Raw genomic sequence first — 1367 nt, 5'->3', positions numbered from 1 at the left:
CAGGAGAGCCCTCTCCACCACAGCCCCCATACCGGCCAAAGGGTTGTAGGCGTAGAACCTCAGTCCAAAGTGTCTGAGACAAGGGAAGAGTTCCGTTTCCACCTGGCGCGTGGTGGCGTTGTACATGCCCTGCAGGTAGAGGGGCCAGCTGGAGAAGATGGAGGTGTCCAGAGAGAACCCCAGCTTTACCCCTAGAGAACCCCCAGTGAGAATTTGCATAGGATTTCAGCAATGATTTCTAAAATGATAGGTGATAGGGTTGTACAAACTGAAGGATGTCACCAAGGTAACTGAATTGGACAGGTAGAAATTGTTGGGTCGTCTTTGGTTCGCTTTGTGTATTTTCAAATATACAGAAAAAACAAAGCTTAACAAAAATTTAGAAATCCCTAGTGGTGGTAGGGGTTGAGGAGTGAGTGTTGGCCCAGGAGACGAAAACTGGCAACACCCGTGAGCAGCAACTCTGGCTGGACGCTGGGTTGAACCCACAAAGCAAGTCTAGCAGAGTCCCACCACCAAGAAACGTCATTGTGGGAAACTAACACTGAGGGGAATATGATGAGGACTATATTCCCTAACTTATAACACAGGGAATCTGGAAAGCTAGTATTCCACAGTAGGAAAGCCACCACTTTGGTAAGTTAGAGATAAAGTCCAAGCACATTATCCTGCTTTAAATATCATTCCCAGAGAGTCTCCCCTAACAGCTTTGCTGCCTTAAAGTGAGTACGTGGTTGATTCTATCTCCCTATAGAACAGTGGCTCTCAACCTTCCTAATGATACCCTTTCATACGGTTCCTTATGCGGTAACCACCCCCAACCATAAAATGATTTTCGTTGCTACTTTATAACTATAATTTTGCTATTTGTGATGAATCGTCACATAAATATCTGATATACAGGATGTATTTTCATTGTTACAAATTGAACATCATTAAAGCATAGTGATTCATCACAAAAACAATGTCATTATATATATTGTGAAATATTTATGTCTAATGACAAATAAATGAAATTGTGTCTTGAAGCATGGTGTGGCATGGGTAACAGTCTTCATGCCGGGTACTCGTCTGTGGGCGTGTCTGTATGTGGGTGGACCCTCCTGGAGACGGATAGAGGAGCAGTGTCTCGGTTCCTAAGACCATCGGAAATACGTGTTTTCTTTTTTTTTAAATCATTTTATTAGGGACTCATATAACTCTTTTCACAATCCGTACATACATCATTTGTGTCCAGCACATTCGCACATATGTTGCTATCATCATTCTCAAAACACCTGCTTTCTACTTGAGCCCTTGGTATCAGCTCCTCATTTCCCCCGCCTCCCTCCCCACTCCCCCCAGAAATATGTGTTTTCTTAGGTGAC

This window comes from Echinops telfairi, unplaced genomic scaffold, assembly GCF_000313985.2.
Source record: "Echinops telfairi isolate 266 unplaced genomic scaffold, ASM31398v2 ScPeMD7_7457;HRSCAF=8495, whole genome shotgun sequence".
Taxonomy (NCBI): Eukaryota; Metazoa; Chordata; class Mammalia; order Afrosoricida; family Tenrecidae; genus Echinops; species Echinops telfairi.
The sequence above is the reverse complement of the archived record's forward strand: the minus strand, read 5'-3'. Positions refer to the sequence as shown.